General features: G+C 39.3%; 1 long non-coding RNA gene across 1 annotated transcript; it reads right to left on the bottom strand.

Moving 5' to 3' along the window:
- Nucleotides 1–10,292: 10,292 nt before the first annotated feature.
- On the bottom strand, nucleotides 10,293–24,678 carry LOC149126607 (uncharacterized). Its single transcript, XR_016233959.1, has 2 exons — nucleotides 24,140–24,678; nucleotides 10,293–11,954 (listed from the first exon to the last, which is right to left on the bottom strand). It is a non-coding gene; the product is annotated as an uncharacterized LOC149126607 (long non-coding RNA).
- Between the last annotated feature and the right edge of the window lie 135 nt (nucleotides 24,679–24,813).

Here is a 24,813-nt window from a genome sequence, read left to right as displayed (position 1 = left end):
TCCAGACAAAAAGAGCTTCTTTCAGTTCTTTAAATAAGATGCATGTAATTTCTCTCTTTATGCCTTGCCTGTATACAAAGGCATCAACACTCTTTTGTTACCCTACTGTGGAGAGCTGTAGGTAAACTACTGGACAAATGTTAAGAAATACAGTAGGTCAGAGTTTAACAAACTTTGGGGTTTCAACTTTTCATTTCCTTCTTCCTATTGAAATTCTTTCCCCCACATTTCCTGTAGGAGTTTTCTTTCCTGCCTATGAGCCCACATGCACTGATTCTACTTAAAATGGCTAAAACTAAACTTTATTATACAATGTGTCTCAGACAGAGATACTCAAAGCAGCTTGCTGCAAAGCTTTTTTTGTTTGTTTGTTTTTGTTTTTAAAGTATTCTTGTACATAATTTGAGATTCACAAAGAAGTAAGAACAGTATAAACAGGATCCTACAGTTTCACCCAGATTACCTGAATACTAATATATTAAAACTGTTGTTTAATTGTCTTCTCTTTATGTGTTTATGCATAACTTTTATTCTTAAACTGATTTCAAGTAAGCTGCAAACATAGTGTTCTTAATCCTTTAGTACCTTAAAGCCCCAGAATCCTAAAAATAAGATTGGCATTATTCTGCTAGTGCAATACAATACTCAAAATCAGGAAATTAGCAGATATAATATCCTTAGCTAATCCACAGTCATTCAAATTGCTCTAATTGTCCAAGTAATACCCTTTATAATAAAAAGAAAATGCTGGGTCATAGACTAGACTGAATTGTCATGCCATGTTTGCTTTTATCTCAGCACTAGGTTAATCATTCTTTATCTTCAGACATTGACATTTCCGATTAGTCCAAGCCAATTATTCTTAAATTGTCCTTCAGTTTGGGTTTTCATGTTTCCTCGTGATCAGATTCGGGTTAAATATATCTGACAGGAATAGTCTGAGGTGATTTTATTTTCTTCTCTGTGCATCCCATCATGAGGTACTTAAGGTTAATTTCTCTCATTACTGAAGATATTAACTGTGGTCACTGTGTTAAGTTGATGATTGCTGAATTTTCCCTCCCTAAAATAACTACTTTGGGGCAGATATTTGGAACAACACTTAACAGTCCACTTAGGATACCTCAATTGCATAGCATAGTACCTGGGATTGAGTCCCAGACCCACTTTTTTTTTTTTTTTTTTGAAAGACAGAGTTACAGAGAGGCATAGGGAGAGAGAGAGAGAGAGATATCTTCTATCTTTTGGTTCATTCCCCAAATGGCTGCAACAGCTGGAGATGGGTTAATCCAAAGCCAGGAGCCAGGAGCTTCTTAGGGGTCTCCCATGTGGTTGCAGGAGCCCAAAGACTTGGGCCACCTTCTACTGCTTTCCCAGGCCATAGCAGAAAACTGGATAGGATGAGGAGCAGCCAGGACTTGAACAGGCCCCCATATGGTATGCTGGCACTGTAGGCAGCGGCTTTACCCACTACACCATAGCGCTGATTCCCCCAGTCCCACCTCTGATTACAGCTTTCTGTGTACCCAGGCTGGCATCAGGCGATGGCTCAAGTACTTGTGTCCCTGCCATCTATATGGGAGACATTCACTGAGCTACAGGCTCCTGGCTTTGGCCTGGCCCAGCTTCAGCTATTGCAGACATTTGGGGAGTGAACCAGCAGACTGAAGAGATCATTCTCTCCCTCCATTTCAAATAAAATCTCTCTCTCTCTCTATTTCAAATAAAATTAAATACTTTTTTTGAAAAAATAAAAATAATCACCTTTCCCTTTGCAATTAACAAGTGATGTACTTTAGATAAATACTATGCTACATATTAAACTTTCATTCACTAGTTTTTGTTTTTTTGTTTTGTTTTGTTTTTTTGACAGGCAGAGTGGATAGTGAGAGAGAGAGGCAGAGAGAAAGGTCTTCCTTTTGCCGTTGGTTAGCACCCATTAATGATTTTTTTTTTAATTTATTTATTTATTTGAAAGAGTTACATGAAGAGAGAAGGAGAGATAGAGAGTGAGACAGAGAGAGAGAGAGAGAGAGAGAGAGGTTTTGTATCTGCTGGTTCACTTTCCAATTGGTCGCAACGGCCAGAGCTGCACTGATCTGAAGCCAGGAACCAGGAGCTTCTTCTAGGTCTCCCACGTGGGTGCAGGGGCCCAAGGGCCTGGGCCATCTTCCACTGCTTTACCAGGCCATAACAGAGTACTGGATTGGAAGTGGAGCAGCCAGGACTCAAACCAGCACTCACATGGAATGCTGGCACTGCAGGCGGCAGCTTTACTGGCTACACCACAGCGCCAGTCCCACATCCATTTATGATTTTTCCTAAACTAATAATTTTGGGGACTCACACTGTAGTGTAGCAGGTCAAGCTGCAGTCTACAGTGCAAGCATCCCATATGGGCACCAGTTCAAGTCCCAGCTGCACTACTTCTGATCCAGCTCCCTGCTAATGCACCTGGGAAAGCAGCGGAAGACAGTCTAAGTGCTTGGGCCCTTGAACCCACTTGGGAGACCCAGATGAAGCACCTGACTCCTGGCTTTGGATTGACCCAGTCCTGGACATTGCAGCCATTTGGGAAGTGAATCAACTGATGAAAGATCTCTCTCTCTCTCTCTTTCTCTCTTTCTCTTTGTGTGTGTGTGTGTAATTCTTTGAAATAAATAACTAAATAAATCTTTTTAACAAGCTATTATTATGAGAGTGGCAAGTAATTGTTTCCTAATTCCAAGATTTCTTCAACATCACTCTCCTGTAAGGAGGAGCTTTCCCTGCCCCTCAATAGCTTATTCAATATAGAAACGTAAATATTCATTTTATTCAGTGGGTTAAAATCTGTTAATATCATTATCTTCAAGCTCAAATTTTCTGAGATTTGGAGTAATGGAAGATCTTTCAGAGTTCCTGTTTTGTTTTTTTTTTCCATGTCTCTTTAATCATGTCATCTTTAATACTTTCTTAATTTTTGGCTCGAAGTGCTCCAGACTTACTTTGTACTTTCTCAGATTTAACACTAGAACTAATCGCTTCTCAAATGGGCTTATTTCTTTTACAGGAAAATAATTTTTCAAAATTGAAACATAGACATTAGGATTTCTGAAAATCCCACCCAATGCCCCAGAGTTCATTCTGGGTTTCCTATGTTCTGTATTTGTAATTACTCTTCTCTGGTGGTAAAAAATCTGGTTCCATAACTGGAAAGATATGTGCTTATTTACTTGATTCAAGAATATGTGGAGTGCACATTTAGTTTAGCACTGAAGGTGTCCATGTCCTATATTACTGGGCCTGGGTTTGATTCCTGGTTCTGGCCCCTGACTCCAGCTTCATGCTAATGCAGACCCTGGGAGGTAGTGGTAGTGGTTCAAGAGACTGAGTGTCTCCCATCCGCATGGCCTAGACCCTGGTTAGCTCAACCAGAAATGTTCATATGTAATAAATATAAAATATTAGCATTTTTTCAAAGAAACTTTTTATTTAAGCAATACAAACTTCATGCATTTCATAAGTACAAGTTTAGGAATATAGAGATTCTTCACACAGTACTGGCCTTCCCACCCCACTTCCTCCTCCCTCTCCTATTCCTAGTCTTATTTTATACTAAGATCTATTTTCTTTTTTTTAATTTTTTAAAATTTATTTGACAGGTAGAGTTATAGACAGTGAAAGAGAGAGACAGAGAGAAAGGTCTTCCTTCCGTTGGTTCACTCCCCAAATGGCCGCTATGGCTGGCGCTGCACCAGTTGGAAGCCAGGAGCCAGGTGCTTCCTCCTGGTCTCCCATGCAGGTGCAGGGCCCAAGCACTTGGGCCATCCTCCACTGCCTTCCCAGGCCACAGCAGAGAGCTGGACTGGAAGAGGAGCAACTGAGACTAGAACCGGTGCGCATATGGGATGCCAGTGTGGAGGCAGAGGATTAACCAAATGAGCTAAGGCACCGGCCCCCCACTAAGATCTATTTTCAATTCACTTTATACACACAAGATTAAGTCTATAGTAAGTAAATAGTTCAACAATTTGCATGAAAAAAAGAAAAAGTATTCTTCATCTGTCGAGACAAGAGTTGTTCAAAGTCATTTCATCTCAAAGTATATTTCACTTTTTTTTTTGAGAAACTTACTTAACTTTAGAGAAGCACCCAAGAATGATAAATCTTTTGTGAGCACTTAGACATAACTGTAGTTTATGAGACATAAGAATATCCTCCGCTTAACATATGAAAAGAAAGTAAGTCTTTGAGAATGATTTTATCATTAATTAAAGAAGCACTTCAGAAAACAAGCATTGGAGTTGGACACTTTGTCATAACTAAAACTAAAAGACATAGGAATATCCTTCACTTAATACACTAAAATTAAATAAATCTTTGAGAACAAGTTTTACTGTTAACTCACATAGAACACTTTGAGGACAGAGGCCCTTCGTGGGAAGTTAGAGCCAGTGATTCCTGTTGTTAATTTAACAATTAGCACCCTTATATATGACATCAGTGACCACCAAGGCTCCTGACATGAGCTGCCCAGGCTATGGGAGCCTTTTGAATCCACAAACTCCATCAATATTTAGATAAGGCCAGAAGCAAAGTGGAAAATCTCTCCTCCCTCCAGAGAAAAGTACATTCTTCTTTGGTGACTTCTTTCTGCCGGGGTCTCACCACACAGGTCCTTCATGTAGGACACTTGTTGCCACAGTGTTTTGGCTTTCCATGTCTGAAATGCTCTCGAGGGCTTTTCAGCCAGACCAGAATGCCTTAAGGGCTGATTAAAGCGATTGTCTGCTCCTGTGTTGGAGCATTCACTCCTTTTTAATTCTATTTGTTATGATTACCACTTAATCCTATGTATATGATCACTTTAACATTTAATCCTATCTGTATGTTCATTTTTTAACAGTTAATCTTTCCATATGATCACTATAACACTTAAAAATGTTATTTTTATCACCCAGTTTAAGAGGATTTGGGGTCCCATGGCAAGTTTTTTAAACTGTACCCTTAGAAGTCTGTAGGAATGTATGCGGAAGTATACAGCTTTACAATTACAAACTTCATACACTTCTTAATTACAATTCTAGGAACATGGTGATTCTTCCCAACGTGCCCGCCTTCCCACCTATACTCCTACTCTTCCTCCTCCCTCTTATTCCCACTCTTATTTTTTACTGAGATCTATTTTCAATTAACTTTATACACATATGGTTAACTCTATGTTGAGTTCAATAAATGGTAAGAAAAAAAAAAAAAAGGCTGTTCCTCAACAGTCAAGACAAAGGCTTTTCAGAGTCATTGCTTCTCCAAGTGTCAATTTCACTTCTACAGATTGCCTTTTAAGTGTTCTTTTAGTCATCACAGGTCAGGGAGAACATATGATGTTTGTCCTTTTGGGATTAGTTTATTTCACTAAGTATGATGCTTTCCAGTTTCATCCATTTTGTTGCAAATGACCAGATTTCAGTTTTTTTGTTTGGTTGGTTGGTTGTTTTTTGTACTGCTGTATAATTTCCATGGTTTTGTGGGCATTTGGAGAGTGAGTGAGCAACTAGAATCTGTACCCCTCTATGTCTCTCTGCCACTCAAATAATTTTTCTTAAAAAGCAGCATGGTGTTGCCATAAAAAAGACACATAGAGTCCAGAAATAAATCTAAGCATTTATGTTCAACTGATTTTCAGAAGCTTCCTCTGGGTTTCCCATGCGGGTGCAGGGGCCCAAGGATTTTGGCCATCTTCCACTGCTTTCCAGGCCATCAGCAGAGAGCTGGATCAGAAGAGGAGCAGCCAGGAGTAGAACTGGCATCCATATGGGAGCTGGCACTGTGGGCAGAGGATTAACCTACTGCACCCACAGCGCCGACCCATATTACTTTCATAAATGAGCAAAACTCAGTCAAGATTTTTTTAAAGGCCCAGGTGTGTGTGTGTGTGTGTGTGTATATATATATATATATTCAAAATACAATGTACTCCTCATTCATGAAAAAGAAGGAAATCATGTGATTTGTGACTACCTGATCGAACATGGAGGAGACAACATTAAGTACTCTAAGCACAGTTAGACATGTAGCACCCAATCTCACATATATGTGTAATCTAAAAACATAAACTCATAGAAGGAATGACTAGAATGATGGTGGCTGTGGGCTGAGGAGGAGGTGGGCAGAATTAAAGATGTTTTTTAAAGGACAAAACATTTCAGTTCGGATGAATACGGGCAGGCAATGTGATGCAGCAGGTTAAGCCACCACTTGCAACACTGGCATCCTATAGCAGAGCTCTGGTTTGAGTCCTGGATGCTCCACTTTGATTCAGCAGCCTGCTAATGCACCTGGGAAAGCCCCAGATGATGGCCCAAGCGCTTAGGCCCCTGTCACCTGTGTGGGAAACCAGAATGGAGTTCCAGGCTCCTGGTGTAGGCCTGGTCCAGCCCTGGCCATTTTGGCCATTTGGTGAAGGAACCAGTGGATGGAAGAGCTCTTTCTGTCACTCTTTCAAATAAATAAATAAATCTTTTTTTTAAACCTAGATGAGTAAGTTCTGGAGAATTACTCCACAGTGTGGGGACTGTAGTTAATATATTGTGTACTTGAAAAATGTGAACAGATTAGATTTTAAATGTTCTCACTACAAAAATGTGAGGTAGTGTAAAGTTAATTAGCTTAATCATTTCACAGCATATACATATATCAAGATAAGACATAGTACAGCATAACTGTGTATAATTTTTATTTGTAAGTTACACAACCTCAGTAACGCTGGGGAAATTTTTGAACTTTAAATTTTTGATTAGATTTTTGAAGTTTTAAAAACTGTTTTATAGGGGCCGGCGCCATGGCTCACTAGGTAAATCCTCCGCTTGTGGTGCGGGCATCCCATGTGGGCACCGGGTTCTAGTCCAGCTCTCTGCTGTGGTCCCAGGAAGGCAGTGGAGGATGGTCCAAGTGCTTGGGCCCTGCACTCACATGGGAGACCAGGAGGAAGCACTTGGCTCCTGGCTTCGGATCACCCCAGCGTGATAGCCGTAGCAGCCATTTGGGGAATGAACCAACGGAAGGAAAACCTTTCTCTCTGTCTCTCTCTCTCTCTCTCATTGTCTAACTCTATCTGTCAAACAAACAAACAAAAAAAACTGTTTTACAGATTTTTATTCGGTTGTTAAAGTACACAAGGCTGGATTAAAAATAGTGATAATTGGTTTCTACTTGCCTTCCATCAGAAAAAAATGAGCATTCTCCTTTCACGGACAGTGCTCTAGCTCTGCCCTACTTTTTAGTAACCACAAATTTGGCTTGAGGTTTTTTTGCTACAAAGCCTTTAAGGATTGCTTTTCAGCATTTTGGCTAAGACCAAGAGTAAACCCTTTAAGGTTCCCCATTCTCTTAGAATGCTTTTTGTTTTACCTAGTATGGAATATAAATTCTTTCACAATAAGGTACTTGCTTATTTCTCCAGGAATTCCCTATTTCTTTCCTGTTCCTCTCCCCTCTCCTCTACCCAACACATGCACACACATTTCTAAGTCCACTCCTCTTCCACAACTTAGCCTTGAAGCCTTCGAATTGTAGGCCTCAGATGTTCTTCTCTGATTTCCCACAACACTATCATTTCCTTAACATACTCTGCATTCCTTTTATTCATTTGTTCAGGAGTCTTTTAAAAAAATTCATGGAAGAATGCATATTATGGAGAATTATACATTGATTTCTAAATTTTAATTCAATTTTTCCATGAACTTTTTGAAATATTGCAGTATTGCAGGGCTTAGAGCTGAAATCTGGAGCTGGGTAATTAGGCTTTATCCCCAGCTCTCCAACTTGCTTGGTGTGTGACATAAGGTTTTTGTGCCTCAGTTCCTCCATCTGCAAAGTGAAGAAAATAATAAAAACTACATTACAGGACTGTCGTGAGGATTAAATGATTTGATATATTGAAAGGACTTAGAGACAGCCCTAGCAATCACTAAGCACTGTAGATGTGTTTGCTATTAGCAAGAATATTGGTATTTTCTTGTGCCGCTTTTCTGTTTGATGTACTCTCAGTTGCCTTATTTGTATCTGTCATAGTAGCTGAGCAACCTAGAAGTTTTGACCATGGCTGATTTTTCCTTGTATTTTTGTCACCAACACAACACAGCTTGTGGCATAGCAGAAGTTTAGAAAAGGTTCATGGAATTAATACAAACATAACTTTATTTTTAAAAAGAAAACAGTGCTAGCAACTTGAAGGCTTAAATGTAACAACGAGAAACATTTCAGTGGAGAAATGGAGACCACACTGGATAAACCAGAGAGATTTTTGAATCTACATAATAGATCCAATCCAGAGGGTTTTGTAAGCCCCTTTCAGGCTTGCAATTAACAAAGGTGTGAAAAGAGATAATGTGATTAACTAGGGAGGGTAGGGCGTGCCCACCCTCCGGGAGTATAAAAGGAGTTGGGAGCAGCCTGGGTGATCCACTTTGAAAGCTGAGTGTGTAGCTGCTGGAAGTGCGGAACTTTCTTCTGTCAGTGAATCTACTGCACGGGAGCAGAGAAAAGTAAGTGGACTTCATCGATCTGTATGTTAAAGGGCTGGAGAGTCCCCAGAAAACTCTTCAAGCCTTAGAAATCATTAACTTGTTCTTTCTGAGAAGTGGGGTCTAGGATGCAAGTATAGATGGAAGGTTTGTTTTTAAATGTTTCTGTAGTGTTTTATTTTTTAAACTGTGCATTTCTTTTTCTGTTTTTTTTTTTTTTAATGTTTTTAAGAAGTAACCTGGATACTTCATGTCCAGGTTACACATATGATTACATTTTTTAAAGATCCATTTTATTTTTATTTGAAAGAGTTACAGAGAGAGGAACAGAGACAGAGAGGTTTCCATCCCCAAATGGCCGCAAGGGCCAGAGCTGAGTGGATCTGAAGCCAGGAGCCTGGAGCCTCCTCCAGGTCTCCCATGTGGGTGCAGGGGCCCAAAGACTTGCACTATCCTCCGGTGCTTTCTCAGGCGCATTAGCAGGGATGTGGATTGGAAGTGGAGCAGCTGGGACTCGAATTGTTGCCCATATGAGATGCTGGTGCTGCAGGCCAGAGCTTTAATCCACCGCGCTACAGCGCCAGCCCCATGATTGCATTTTACAGAAAAAGAAAAAAACAGGTCAGTTATAGGACAAATATTTGACAACAAACCTAACCCAAATAATTGGGAATATATGATAGGTAATATAAAATGAAGGATTATCAAAATTTGAAACAAGATTCAAAAAGAACTATGTTATATATTAATCTAATGTCTGTTCACTGAAAAAAATTAAACATCAATAGTTTTGCACTTAAAATTTAAACAATTTGATCATTTAAAGGTGAGCCTTAATTTTTTTTTCAAATAATGTGACATTATCTTTCCTTTGGGAATCTAATTGTCCATACTTGATCACTATTACCTGAGCCTTTTAAAACAGCTTGACTGAGTTTTGCTCATTTATGAAAGTAATATGGGTTGGCGCTGTGGGCACAGTAGGTTAATCCTCCACTTACAGTGCCAACTCCCATATGGACGCCAGCTCTAGTCCTGGCTGCTCCTCTTCTGATCTAGCTCTCTGCTGATGGCCTGGTAAAGCAATGGAAGATGGCCCAAGTCTTTGGGCCCCTGTACCCACATGGGAGACCCGGAGGAAGCTCCTGGCTCCTGGCTTGGGATTGTCCCAGTTCCGGTTGTTGCAGCCATTTGAGAAGTGAACCAGTGGATGGAAGACCTCTCTGTCTTTCCCTCTCACTGTCTGTAACTCTACCTGTCAAATAGATACATAAAATCTTTAAAAAGAAAAGAAATACAAGCCACCATGAGTACTTTGAAAGACAAAAAAATAGAAAATAGAAAACTAAATGTCCATTGTCCACACTAATTCAGAAATAGCCAAATATGCATTTGGGTGTATTTCTTTCCAGGTTTTTTTTTTTTCCCTACTTACATACAATTTTTTTTTAAGAGTTACAGACAGTGAGAGAGACAGACAGAGAGAAAGGTCTTCCTTCCATTGGTTCACCCCACAAATGGCCGCCACGTCCGGAGCTGCACCAATCTGAAGCCAGGAGCCAGGTGCTTCCTCCTGGTTTCCCATGTGAGTGAAGGAGCCCAGGCACTAGGGCCATCCTCCACTGCCTTCCAGGGCCACAGCAGAGAACTGGACTGGAAGAAGAGCAACTGGGACTGGAACCAGTGCCCATATGGGATGCCGGCACTGCAGGCAGAGGATTAGCCAAGTGAGCCACGGTGCCAGCCCCACAAATATTTAAAAATCAAGATCATGTCATATAAAATTCATTTTCCCTAGCATTACTTCATGACCATGTCCTCTTTTAAATTAGTTTTTTTAGGATTTGATATATATTCGTAGGATTCTTCATATAGATGTGACAGCACTATTTAACCACCCCCCCCCCCAAGTTGCAAAATGGTAGGGAGATGGTATGGCTGCATATATTGATCGCAATTTTTTTTGCTAAAGTGTACTATTCAACCTCAAACTATATATTTTGCTATCCAAATAAGTCACATAATTAGTGAATGCGATCTGTTGATGATATCAAGCTATGCTTTGAATACAAGGCTGAAATTTTGCTCCCCAATGCATCCTTTAGGTCTACAAAGAAAGAATGCTGTTGATTGTCCTATGGTAGTCCCATGGTTTTCCCACACAGCTTTGGTTGTCTATGCGTCTGAGTTCAGTAGTGAAAGCCAAAGGTCAATGTGCTTCCTCCTTATAAATAACCAGTTACATGGGTGGTCTAAAAATAGAGCGCCTGTTGGCCTAGACAGGTGAATGAAAGCCAGCTTGGAATGCTGTCATGCAGTATGGCTATTTTAGTGTCTCAGTGTGGCTATATTTGTCTATCTTCTCTGGACATTAGCATATATTTTAGACCTTGGTGTTCCAGTTCAGGAATGACAGCTAAGGAATGTGTAGTTTACTGGTAAAGAACTGATTGCATTGCCACCGATTGGGTTGGGGGTTGGAATTCAGTTTCACTGTATACAGGAGCAGGAATGGTAAAATGTAATTGAACATTCCCTGGGGAAGTGTAGGAGAGACTAAAGCAAGAGGAAACTGATGTGAGCATGACTAACCTAACTATTGCCCTGCCTGGGAATCTAATTGTAATAGAGCACAATTAACCTCTTTGCTTCTGGTCATTGAAAATGCAATAATAGTTGTTTAAGACAGAAAATAAATAACTGCAAGGCACTAAAGTTACTGATGCTGGTTGGCCTTTTTTTTTTTTAAGATTTATTTTATTTATTTGAAAGACAGAGTTACAGAGAGAGGTAGAGAGAGACACACAGAGGGAGGTCTTTTATCTGCTGGTTCACTCCCCAAATGGCTGTAATGGTGCTATGGACTGTTTTTTAAACTGTGCATTTCTTTTTCTGGTTTTAAACAAATTTTGTTTATTAGGAAATAACCTGGATCCTTCATCTCCAAGTTACGCATGTGATTAGTTTTACAGAAAAAATTATCAGGTCAGTTAGCAGGACAAATATTTGACAACAGACCAGAAGCCAGGAGCTTCTTTTGGGTCTCTTATGTGGGTACAGGGGTCCAAGCACTTGGGCCATCTTCAGCTGCTTTTACAGGCACATTAGTAGGGAGCTGGATTGAAAGCAGAGCAGCCAGGACTCAAATAGGCGCACATATGCAACACAGTGCCAGCCCCCAGGGCTTCAAAATTTTTTAAAATGCAGAAGACTGAAAGCACAGATGTTCAGATTAACAGATGGTAATGATGGTAGGCTCTTCTCAGTCAAGGCAATTAAAGAAAACAAACAACAACAACAAAAAACCTTTACAACTCTTCTTACCAAAAGTATATTTGTTACAATTTAGTCTTGCAATCTTTTTTAAAAAGGTATATTTCCAAAAAAAAAAAAAAGGTATATTTCCTTATAGTAGGATTTTCTGTATTCTTGTCAAGATTCCGTTTCCTCCTAAAAAAGCAGATAAAAAGAATTTTATTTATGCTCTATTCATATAGCTATAATTTGGGACTACCTGGTCCAGAGACCAGAAATTCTAATAATCTTTTTTCTGGATTCTAGTCTGGCCTGAAAAGACTATATTGATTTTATTTCCACTTCCACATTGCGGGCCTCCAGGCAGAATCAGGTATCCTTCCTCAATGATCCTATAGCATCTAGTAAAAAAAAAAAAATCCAATATGTATTTTCAAAAACAGTATTGTAACTGCTGACAAATGTGTCACTTTGAGGAGTAGACTTTTATTCATGTTTATTTATCCACATCTTAGAGCAATACCATTGCATACTAGATGTTCACAAAAATTTTGTCAGATCCATAGAAGATTGTTTCAGTGGCACTGTGGGCAGTTCCAAAGCACATGGTAGGATTTCTGCTAAAGATGCTAACATGTAGTTGATGTCAGAACAAAGCCAAGCAAAGCAGCACTTATTCCATGTATTCCTGGACAGCTCCTACCTCCATTTCTTTTCATCTTTCCACTCACAGAACAATTTCTATTCATTTCTAGTAATAGAAGACTTAGTGCTAACTGACTCTTCCTTCTTCAAAGGAGATCTGGTTGCCTCAGCAAAGAAAATGTGCTCTATAGATCCTTGGAGGCTGTGCTGAGTTGAGGCACATGACTTCTATCATTAGAGGACAGAGTCAGATTTTCAGTATGAGGATAAGAGCTGTAGGGGAGTTTCTTGAAAGTCAGAACATTGAAGAGTCATTTTCACTAGAGTAGATCTACATCTATAGGCATTAAAATCTTTGACATTACTGATATCCGGAGAGCATGCCCTCTCTCCTGTCTCCTGAGTTATCCATTTGTGAAAGTGGCATGGGGCCTAGATTACTAGAAGTATTACTACTGCTGCTGCTGTCATCATGATGCTTGAAACCACAAAGGTATCTGAGTGTCTACTGTACTAGTTTTCCCCCTGAGTGACATATCCACTTTGTATTATCAAAGGCAGGCTTTGACTGTGCCCAGAAATGCTGAGCTACCTTACAGCAATGGCACTGGAGGGCTTTTAGAATTCACAGACCCCATTTGTGAATAAAAGTCATCCAGGCTCCCTCCAAAGGGAGTCTTCCAAAGGAGTCCTCAGAGGAGACTTGAGCATTTAGTTTACTGGACACATGGATCCCAGTTTTATGAGAAGAACAAGGAGTATAGAAAAGCAGTTTTCAATTTCAACTGGCTAATTAACTAAGTGTGCTCTAATCTCTCCTTATGCAAAAATGAAATAGCAATTCTCCTCCCAATGCTATGTTAGAATCAGTAAAAGATACAATCAGATAATATAAAGGAAACCATTTAGTTCAATTGCATGGAAATGCAAGGTACATTCCTATTATCAGAGCTTCCTCTCTGCTCTCAGATGAATGCCCCTTTCTGTGATGACTTAGATGGCATGAATCACTTATCCTTCCAGAGGTCTGTTTCCTAAAATATAATTGGATGATCTACCAGATCTTTCCAGTTCTACCTTTGCATGACTCTAAAATTTTCTTCTTGTGTTTGGAAAAAACTCCATTTTACCACCCCTTACTGCATTTGCTGCTTTTCATCATTCTAACATGTTCTGAATCTAGCACCTAACATCTCTAAAAAATCGCATGGATAATAAACACTTCACAATTTCCTTTTGCAATGACCGTGGCAGGTAGAGAGGCTGGGCTATGTAGTTACAGTGTGTTGCAAAGATAAAAGGCCCTTTAAAATGAAGTATTAGTATGTGGAAACCAGGGGTCCAAGAGTGAGAAGTAGCCAAATATCGTAAAGGGCCATTTTTAATGATTTTCATAGTATCATGAATTGTGTACATGATGGCAGAATCAAACCCTCTTGCCAGGGTTTTCCACTCCAAAAAGGATGCAATTGAAGGAAAACTATTATAAATATTATAGAGTCTATTTTTCAATAAGCTGTTTATCACTACCACTGATTGGTCAGCAGTATTAATGTCTAATAAAGTGATTTTCCACTTGTCAACAAAATATATGCGAAACACTCTTCAGTTAAACTTTTATACCATTTAGCATTTCATTGGTATGAATAATGCAACGAAAATATTGGAAATATTTTTCTTAAATTTCAAAATAATTACTCCAGTTTTCAAGTTCACATTTTGCAAATACAAAATTTTAATCACCTTGTTACAATATAACAATTTAAAGTTATTACAAGAAATTTTCTTTGGGTTTTCCACATCAAGTATTTTCTCAGAACATGATTCTTGCACGCCTTATCATGAACAATGGGAGGATGATACCTCAGGAGAAGTTAAATCTAGGATTCTCTGAGCAAAGTCTCTGCCAAAGAGATTAGCATGTCACTATCACTTTGGGTGAATCTGTACTCGATCAATAATGTATTCCTAAGTTACTGATACTACCTGTCTTTCCTTTGTTAGCCACTTCAAGGAATAGAAAGTAAGTTTATTCTTAACAGTAATATAAAAGTGAGTTACTTTTAGAAAAACCCCAGTATAAAAAAATTAGTAAACAATCTGTCCCACGTGGGTGATACTATCCAAGATAAGCCTGCCTATTATCACTTTCTCCATTTCACCCTCTAATCTCATTGTCTGCTGCCAGATCCTGTTTCTTAAGGTTTCTGTTTCCTGCCAAACACCAGGATGGTGATACAAATATCCCTAAGACAAGCATGAAACAATAACACAAAATGCGCTTAGTTGTTTATTAAATTCCTACAATGGGCTAGATACCATGCTAGGCATAGAGAAATTAACAGAACATGGCCTCTACCATGGAAGAATTATGGGGTATGAGGGAAATAGATGAAGCTTAAAAAATGATTATCAAAATGTGATAAATTCTGTAATAAAGGTATATGCGTAGACCTTTGGAAGCACAGGGATTAAGGAAATCAGAAAAATTTCATTTAAAAAAGAATACTATAGTTTTATGTAAAGACAACTTCCCAAGTAAAAGGAATTAGAGATCCAAAGCCGTTGAGACCTGAGAAAGCAAGGCATTATCTGGAAATCACAATTGTTTTCAATAGGCTGAAAGGAAAACGGAGTGGAGGAAGAAGGTCAATGGGCAAGACAGATCAGGCAATGCCATGATCTTGGAGAGTCTTAAATATCTTAACAAAATATTTTGAACTTTATCTAAAACTGAACAGAGGACCACTGGGAGATTCTGAGCAGGAAAACGCTGAGATCAGACACAGATTTTTGAAATGGCATTGAATTTTTATAATTCAGGTTGAATTAGATGAAACAAGACTAGAAGTAATTGATTCAAGCTATCACAATGCAACTCAATAAAAATTGTTGAAGGAAAGAAGGATGGAAAGGAGGAGGGAGAGATGGAAAGAAGGAAGGAATGAACTAAACAGTAAACACTGGTTGCAAGGGGACAATTTCAGAAACATTTAGTAAGTAGGCTCCATGGAAGATAGCAACAGACCAGACGGAAGAAAAGAAAGGAACCTAGTTTGACTGCCAGGGCATAGAGGTTCAAGTCACTGGTGTCAGGACAGCAGTAAGCTCAGCTGTGGCCATGTTAAACATGAGGTGCCCACAGTTCATGCATAGAAATACACAGCAGCAGCTCAGGAAAGAAGTGTTTACTGGAAGTATATTTTAGAGTCCTCATTGGGTGTTTGGAAGTTGAAACCAAAGAAATCCTCTAAATGATGGTAGAAACTGTAGGCAAGTAAGCATGTAAGCATGTAAAAGCTGTAAGCATAGCTTGATGGTGGCAGCATGGGGGATAGATTATTCTTCTCACTCTGTTTCCTGTATCAATGGAAAAAAGACTGGGGAGCTGAGTCACTGATGTTCACCATGTCCTTTAGTGGAGAATTAACTTGCACAGCTCCATTATTATCAGTTCACAAAAAATAACAATTGAAGGAAAAATATCTAATGATTAACAATATTCCCTTGCAAAAATTATTGAAGTCATTCTAAATTAAAAGGATTATAATAATACCCATAAACAGCAGGGACTAAATGTTTTTTTAAAGTGATAGTATATAAAGCTATTTGACAGAGTTTCATTTCTACACAACAAACACTAAATAAAAGGAAGAAGGCTTAAATAGAAGGATAAAGTAATTTGCGTTAAAAAATGAATTTTCCAAAGAAGACTACAAAACCACTTGGTCTATTATTTTGTTGGCTATTATCTGACATACAAAGCAACCTTTTCAACTCCGTAGATGTGTGGTATAGCAACTCCAAAACAACCTGACATGTACACCAATAAATCAAGCATATGTTCATCTAATGGTAAAACCACAATCACAGTTCTCATTTAAGTTTACTGAAGGAAACTAAGATGAATGATATGCTTTCCTGACCAAATTAACCCATAAGTACAGATCAGGAAAAAGTAATATTGTAAGTGATTAGAGTGGCCTTATTCATAAAGGATTAAGGAAGGTGCCCCAAGGTAATCTTTTCATAATATGTCTAACTAATGTTCATAGTTTTAATCCTACAAAGCATTGCTTCTGAATAAAAATGAATCACCTGAAAAACAAAATTAAAAAATACTTAAAAACACAAGCCTAATTTTTGGAATTAAGTTCAATAGACATAAAGTAACCCAGTAAATTGCCATAAAAGTGTTTAAAGTCCACATACTGTGCTCTGAGTAGCACAGGTCTTGGAGAAAAGGTCCCTTGAAATAATCATGTAAACATAAGAGAAATAGATGGAACTGTAGATCATTATGCTAAGTAAGCCAGATCCAGAAATATCACGTTTTCTCTGTGGAAATTAATACTGGTGGGGGGGCATATTTTTCAGTGAAGTATTGCATTATCATACTCCATGATTAACTTTTACTCAACTCTTACAAGGATGATATGTAAGCCCAAATGCCAGTGCAAATCACTTGAAATGATTTCTTTCCAGGATCAGAATATGTTGGAAGTCAAAATAATAATTAAAAGCTTGTTTACTGAGCAAAGAACCAGAACATAAGAAAGTAAATAACCTTAAGGGATGTTTCAATGCCAAGAAAGCAGCCTAGTAGAGTGCTGGAGATAGGGACTTTGGAATCAGGTCCCAGAGACTTGAAACTCAGCTACATAACACAATACCTTAAGTTTTCTGAGGCCCTGTGTACTGACTTTTATAATGGGGATATTAATAACTAGATATTTATGACAGGATTAATCCAGTATCCAGCACATAGTAACCCACTCGATAAATGGCAGTTTATGTTACTAATATCATCCTATGATAAGGGATATCTCTATCACAACCAACATGATCATTATAGATTGAATACCTCTTCCCTAGTGCTGGATAAACAGTGACCACCGTCAAATCTTTAGACTTTGCTCTTGTATGTACCCAGTCATCCTGTTGCTCTTACAACTTTCCTGTAGACCTATACAATGAAATTGATTCAGTTTCTGTTTATAATGACATTCCATGATGATGTCCCATAGGTTACATTCAGCCCTCCTTAGGTTTGTTTTTTTTTTTTTTTTTTTTTTTTTAAGATTTATTTATTTTTCCTTGAGAGTCAGAGTTACAGAGAGAGGAGAGGCAGAGAGAGAGAGAGGTCATCCATCCGATGGTTCACTCCCCAGCTGGCTGCAATGACAGGAATTGTGTCGATCCGGAGCCAGGAACCAGGAGCTTCCTCTGGGTCTCCCATGTGGGTGTAGGGGCCCAAGGACTTGGGCCATCTTCTACTGCTTTCCCAGGCCACAGCAGAGAGCTGGATCGGAAGTGGAGCAGCCAGGACTAGAACCAGCGCCCATATGGGATGTCGGTGCTTCAGGCCAGGCCATTAACCCATTGCGCCACAGCGCCAGCCCCCTCTCTTTAGGTTTTAGATGTTTCCAAATGTTAGTCCTACATTTGGAGACAATCTTGGTTTATAGCCACAGGCGTGGTAAATAAACACCTTCATTATGGCAGACTTTCTGGTCAATTCTCCAAAAACAATCTTACTTCCCTTTATTTCAAGCTCTCAGAGAGCTTCTCATTGATAGGGCATATCATTCTCACATCAGATGGCTAGTAAATGCATATTAAAAGAAAATTACAGTCAGATTCATTCTCCAGGAACATGTTACCAGAACAAGAATGGTTGAACTGTTTTTGACGGCTGGAGTCAGGTTAGCATAACCTGGTGTCTGCATCTATGCTGCAGAGATTATGACAAGGCTAAAGGCCAATCAGGGCAACCTCATCTTGCACATGTTTAACTCCCAATTTCTAGATGTCATACATGTATTCCTATTTCTGGATAGGCATCATGCATTAATATTAAAAATTTCTTCCATGAGCTTAACATTCTACCTCCTCATTTCAAGAAAATAGTTCCTGAAATTCTGAAAATATTAATACATGGTAATCTTAATTCATTTGAACATTCTTTTTAAATGATTTTTTTTACCAACTATAAGAGTTGCATTTGGAGTAGGAAATTAGAAAATATAGGAAATTATAAAGAAAAAGTTGTTTCTCATCACCTCACTCAGTGTCAGCCACAAAATACTTACATGTCAGATTCTACACTCTTAATATTTAGGCTTATTTCTGTTCTTAGTTTGTATTTTATATGGTTATAAATCATAAAAATGATGTAACCATGCACTATTTCTTTTAATTTAACCTGACAAAGTATTTTCTCCATGTTAAAGACATAAGGGTACTTTTAAATCTGCAAAATAAGCATATCTCACATGATCTCATCTAGTATGCATTGATTTTTAACTAACTTCTATCTCAAAGTCTGATTATTCTAATTAGTTCAACAAAAAATACAAATACATGTCTAACGCATAGCTTGGCATACAGTGAGGGCATCATAACATTTAGCTTTCCTTACAGTTATCAATAATTTGTTTTCTGAAAATCTAAATACACAATTTTTAGGATACCCATTCCTATTTTCTTACATACTTTTTATTTTCTCTCCTTCCTCACCTGTACATACAAGGGTACTTCATAAGGTTCCTGGGAAACAGAATTGAAAGATGTTTATTTTTAATGCCAAACATTTCTCAAGTTCATGCATACAAGCAGTCTTCAAAAAGCTCATGAATGTGTATTAGGAAATACTATGCATGGATTTCAAAAAATCTTGGCACCAAACTAAGCTTATCTTTTAATTCCATTTTCCAAGAATTTTTTGAAGTGCCCTCATAGTTCACTTGCGGCAGAAACTATGCTTACGTTCTTCATTTAAGATAGCAGAGCGCCTGGCATATGCTGGACATTTAAAAACTATGTGTTAGGAAGGAAGAGAAGGTTGATAGCCAAAGCTATGAGAGTAGGTGAAAAGCCAAGGGAGAGCGCAGAGGCCAGGAGGCTCTTAGACAAAACCCCAGCAGACACCACATCATAAAAGGGATTGCAAGCGTGAAAGAAGCCTGCAAAGAAAACCTAGGAAAACTAAGAATAGAATGCCTCAAAGGGATTTTAGGTGGGAAAGTAACCTGATAATCTCTGAACAAATACTAACTACTTGATCCATTAATAGATCTTAGGATCCAAAAAATACATGATGTGTCAACTATCTTTAAGTAGAAGGAATTTCAAGTCTTATATCCTCATTTCTTCTTATAATGAGTACCTTGTAGTGATGAAATGGGCTAAAGAAAAACACTAAGATAGCAATGTTTGTGGAACATGCTCAGTTAAAAAGTAATTCTATCAAGGTGAGGAAAAACCATGACTCTTTTAACGTTTGTTAAATAAATGTTATGTTTGCAGGAAATCGTTCAAGAACATTTTTCCTTATGTAAGGCTTACCCCAGTAATGCTGCTTAGGTCAGTGTCTATCTGGATTATCCACAGCGTAAATGCCAACTCTGTAAATTAAACTTGTCAAGTGACAGCTTTGCCATAGCATGCATAACCAACCTTTAAAATTTATTTATACTCCATTCCTTTTCTCCAGCCAGATTAAATTCTCCTTTCCTAAGCTATTTTTGCCTCACTTCAGACTGGCATAATTCAACATGTCTTAAAGAATCACAGGGGAATGGTGTCCCTCCTGAGGTCCAATTTTCAAATGACTTTAACACAGGTTATAGAACAGCAAGGGAAATTTAACCAAGCTCACTAGAAATACAAAGTTGTCTTAAACTAGATTCCTCTAGGTTTTAGTATGTCAACCAGCCATAATGACATGCTATGAAAATGCTATGAATTATTATAGGTTCATAACTAGTCCCTTATTCATCATCCCAAGAAAATAATTCCATCCAGCTTGCAAATGGGAAAAAAGAATTCTCTTGTCTTTTGCATCTTAATATGCACACCAAACTCCCACAAATGCTCACTATATTAAGTGACAGAATTACTAATGTGAAAATATTCCCATCTGATATGAAAACTACCTAAGCAGTGTTCAACTTTATATTTAGATGGGCTAAAACTGGATGTGAAAAGTAATAGGACAGAAAATGAAACAGGCATAATAGGTTAAAGATAAATGTTTCTTAAAATTGACAACTTTTTTAAAAAGTTGCTCAAAAACCACCTTAGTCAACTTTAGAGAGAAAAAATATGACCTCTAATGATTAGATTCGATGACTTGATGTTTGCTTCTGAACCAGCAAGACTCATTTGTAGACTTTAGTACCCTTGTAGAGTAACTGACAGTTTCTGTGCCTGGCACTGTTTAAAACACAATAGTTCACAGGCAGCTATTGGCCTTTGCACTTTGTCCTCAGGCTAACTTCCTTGAAAGGCTTGTTGTAACAGGCTTAGTTGTCCACTGGAAGTTTCTGTGTGTAAAATTCCCACAAAAGGGTAGTTTTTTTGGCCTAATTGTTACAATGCTGGTTAGGACACCCACATCCCGCATCAAAGTGCTTGCACTGAATTCTCAGCTGTGCCTCTTGACTTCAGCTTGCTGCTAATGCAGACCCTGGGAGTTAGCAGTAATTGCTCAAGTAATTGGATTCTTGTCACCTATGGATTGACCCAGCTCTAGCTTAGATTTCTGGGCGTTTGAGAAGTAAATCAGTGCATAGGAGCTCTCTTTTCTCTTCCTCTCTCTCTCTTTCTGTGCGTGTGTGTGGGGGCGGGGGGGTGGGTAGGGAGCTACCTCTATAAGTCTCTGCTTCTCAAATAAATTTTTTAAACAAATAAAAATAAAATTCCTACAGAAATTATGCTGTAGCACTGCTGCCAGGATTTTATTCATCAAAACTTATCTTTTTAAAGATTTATTTATTTATTTGAAAGGTAGAGTTGCAGAAAGAGAGGGAGACAGAGACAGACAGACAGAGCTTCCATCTGCTGGTTCATTCATTGCCAAATTGCTGTAATGGTCAGAGCTGGACCAGGCCAAAGACAGGAGCCTGGAACTCCATCTGGAGTTCTCCCATGCGGGTGGCACGTGCCCAAATACTCAGGCCATCTTCCTCCACTTTCCCAAGTGCATGAGCAGCGAGAAGGATCAGAAGGGAGGTAGCCTGGACTGGAACCAGAGCAGGTATGGAATGCCTGCCTCACAGGCAGGAGCTTAACCCAGTGTACAATGCCAGCCTCTCATCAAAAGAAATTTAGGAGATTCATAAAACTAAGTCCATTTTTAACACACAGATTTTCATGTTGACTAATAAACACTATAAATTACATGTTCATAAAAATGTAAGTATACTATACATTTTTAAATCTTTTTTTTTTCAACAACATACAAGCTTAATTTTTGGGGGTATAAAATAGGTTGTTCCAAAACAGAAAAAAGAAAAAAACTTTTAACAAGTTGATAGGAGCCATGGTTATTTATCTGAATTTTTAGGGCACTCATTAAATATGAGAATGGGAATTTACTCCCCATTCTAGTATTCAGACATATGCTGGGTTATGATTGCCTCTAATAAGTACAGTTAGCATATCATTGTACTTTGCAGACTAGTGTCTTCTATGTTGGTATAGTCACATTTGATCTTTCTATATTGCAATGGTGATAGATTTGCTATATTAAATATTTAACAGACAGTCTTCTTCATAGCTCCAACCAATCTGAGGAGATTGGAAAGAAGTTCTCCATTCCTTTTGCATACTTGGTGTAAATGGAATCAGTAATTAATAGGATATTTGCTATCCTTTCCTCTGTTCTTCATGGTCAGGATTTGCTAAGGTGTTGCCCTCTTCAGTCTTTCATCTCCCATAAGGATCTTCCTCATCATGTTCTTATAGCCTTCTTTATCTCCCAACTGCTGGCTTCTATAACTTGAATATATTGCTAAAAGTCTTGGCTCCCATGATGAGGTCAAGTACATGTTCTGTTGAGAGACATATCTTCCAGCGGGGCACCCTGTTTAGTAGGAGATGCAATCTTCCATCTTAGGCAATGTAGAATAAGCATTTATTTTTAAAGGTGTTTCTTCTTGGATGGCTGGACCACAATTTACAAGTCCATTACACACCCTTTCTAAGTACAGGTGATAATAGGCTGAATGCAAATCTGTAATGGTAAGTCCTCATACCATAGGGGTCTCCTGACCAGTGGACTACCAACCCTCAAGATTCAGCAGCTTAGAGCTATTAAACTGAATAGAGCAGCTGCCTTCTACACAGCAGTGAACCCCAAGCACATAGGACACATAAACATGGCAGCTGTCAGACCCTAAGAAAACTCAGAGGACTGCTCAGCAAGACTACTCTTGGCTCTTGTTTAGGACGAGTTCTTTCAGCAGCAAAAGCCTTCTCTACTTTTTCTTCCTTCAACTATGTCCTTTTCAAAGTAAGACATAGTAGTACCTCATCTGAGAGCCTAAGACCTCCTGAAACTGATTAGTCCGCTTGGGCGTTTGTGCCCAGGTCTTAGAGCTTGATGAGCACAGAGGACTGGATACCACCTGTCAGCACTACTTGTGGTAATTACAGGATCTGTGGATCACAAGACTCACAACTTGTATCACAAGTTCTACAAGAAAACTGGCTAATACTGATTTGGCCCTGCATACTTTTTTGCTGAGTTTATATCTTGTGCCATTAAGTTCTTCTTTCTTTTTTGAAAAATCATCACAAGAAAAAGTTTCATTACTCTAATTAGCATTACCACGCTCCACAACTGTTGGCATCAGAGTAGCTAACTGAATATTTTCTAACCACATAGGTTGATCAAGCTTTATAGTTATGTTAACCGTGCCCTAATCACAACCAATAGTTTCTCCTGCTGTGAAATTAATGTTTGTCAAAAGTCTTTTGCCATGTAAAAGTTTAAATTTATAGAAAGTGAAACCGGCCTTTTTCTTTGTGACTTGAGTTCCCTGGTGCTCAGCTTTGCCCCTGCCACCCTATATTTTTTTAAAATCTTCTTATCTTTCCTAAGTACTTAAGATTTACCTAAGTACGTAACATATGTCTGAGGCTCTTGTTTACCTTGATCTACATGGATACAAAAAGTTTCCTAGACAAGCAGTTTTCTTTAAAAGGGAGATGAGTTGACTTTTGTTCCTGTAAAATCTGGCCTAATTCTTTTTTTTCAAAAGCACTTACTTTGCTTGCAGAGTACATGTTTATAAGAAAGTTGAATAACCATGCAAGGAGAGTCTCTAAATAGCAGCTCTAATAAATCCTAAGATGCGGCAGTACACTGACTGAGAACACAATTTGATCCCTTAAGCCCTCTCCAATCTAATGCTCAGTGAAAACAGCAAACAAAAGGCCTCAGTGTTGGTTGAAAACCAAGTTCTCAAAGCAGGTAAAGGTCCTGTTTACTCCTTGCAGAAAGCTGAGGAGCGAGGGTTTTCAGATTATAAATGACAGAGGTGCCCTTGTATAGCCCAGAACAATGGCGATAAAGCTCTACTTCTTAGGGGCCTGGACGATGAAGATGGTGGAACCACAGTACTGAAAACGAACAAAAAGGGAAGCTTCGGCTTTGACGCACAGAATTACCTCAATCCTTGACAGAAAACCAGACTCTTCATTTTTCAAAAAGCGCTCCCTTTTAGCAGCGTCTAACCTTTCATTATCTGTGGCACGTCAAAGTGAAGCAGTACAAAGGATGTATGTGTTTTCGAAATGCCCCAATTGAGCCAACTGCAGTTGCCCGCGTATGTAGTATGGAGGCGTGACCAAAAAAAAAAAAAAAAAAAAGCCTCTAGGGAGCACAGGGCTCCATCTGCATCCACAAAAATAAATAATAATAATAAAATCTAGAGAAAGAGTTTTACCAAGATAAGTTCCTCCCCACGTAAAAGTGCCGCCGGCGACGAGAACTGATCCGAGTCTAGGGCCGTGGCATGCTAGGTGTTGAGTCACCGGCTACAGCGGTTGTGCGACATAAATATTATCTGATGACGGAGATTCAAGGGGTGCAGGTGCCAAGGTAAACCGCCGGCAAGGATGGCCGTGGTTGTGACCGAAGGCAGAGGCAGTGTCGGGGCTGAGACGCCAGTGCGGCCGCGAGAGCCCGCATGTGAAGTTTGGGGCAAACTTCAAGGCTCCCCATGTGACATGCGTGCTCGCGCGCCTAGGTGGCTTTAATCAGGAGAAACAGGGTTTTCGGCCAGACTCCTCCCAGCCGATAGCCCGGAGGAATCTCCTCCTGCTCCTGCCCCTCCTCTACTCCAGGCTCCTGGCGAGCCCCGTTTCCCCCAACCCCGACCCGCCCCCGCCCCCGGGAAGCTCCGGCTGCGACGCTTCGCCATTCATCAACCGGTTCGCACCGGCAGCGGCCGCCGGGAGGTGACGTCCGCGAGCGAGGTTGGAGGGGGGAGGCGGAGGTGGGCGGGCCTCCGCCCCCGCTCGTCCGCGCTGGGCCTGGAGTCCCCGGCTGCGATTGGTGGCCGGGGATGCTGACGTCACGCAGGCTATATAAAGCGGGGCTTGTGACGCAGGGGCGCCT

This window comes from Oryctolagus cuniculus, chromosome 5, assembly GCF_051225735.1.
Source record: "Oryctolagus cuniculus isolate XC-2025 breed Fujian yellow rabbit chromosome 5, ASM5122573v1, whole genome shotgun sequence".
NCBI lineage: Eukaryota > Metazoa > Chordata > Mammalia > Lagomorpha > Leporidae > Oryctolagus > Oryctolagus cuniculus.
The sequence above is the reverse complement of the archived record's forward strand: the minus strand, read 5'-3'. Positions and strand labels throughout refer to the sequence as shown.